The sequence below is a fragment of the Mesitornis unicolor genome, unplaced genomic scaffold, assembly GCF_000695765.1.
Source record: "Mesitornis unicolor isolate BGI_N332 unplaced genomic scaffold, ASM69576v1 scaffold28877, whole genome shotgun sequence".
Classification (NCBI taxonomy): domain Eukaryota; kingdom Metazoa; phylum Chordata; class Aves; order Mesitornithiformes; family Mesitornithidae; genus Mesitornis; species Mesitornis unicolor.
The window spans coordinates 1524-2025 of record NW_010194790.1 but is presented as its reverse complement, the minus strand read 5'-3'; positions in this window follow the sequence as shown (position 1 = coordinate 2025).

Below are 502 nucleotides of genomic sequence, written 5' to 3'. Positions count from 1 at the left end.
CTCCCACGAAGGTACGGCCGGCGCTGCCCGGGCCGCGCGCTTTTTGGGGACGATTCCAACCGAATTGGACAACTGAGGCTCCTGGTGTTGAAACGCTGGGTGGCCAGGAGAGGGCTCTGGGCAGAAAATGCAGCCCGCAGGACCTTGCCGTTACACAAGAGCTTGCTTTTACGCAAGATGCGGCCGGGGTTTCGCCAGCGGCGCCGTGCATTTTGCCCCTGAATGCACTAAATGCACTGGGTGTTTTCCTGATTGCACCATGCATTTCCCTAAATCCATGGAAGAATCTGGTGGTGCTTCTCCCGAGCTGCACTGTGCCTTTCCCCAGGAGCACCGTGTGTGCTGCTGAGCGCACCGTGCATTTCCCTGGTTGCATCATGCATCGGATGCCCCGAAATGCACCACGCACCAGCCTTTGCACGAATGGCGCAGTGCGAGTTCGTTAATGGCCCCAGGCGCTTTGCTGATTGCTCTGTGCATTCCCCCTGCTGCACGGTGCATT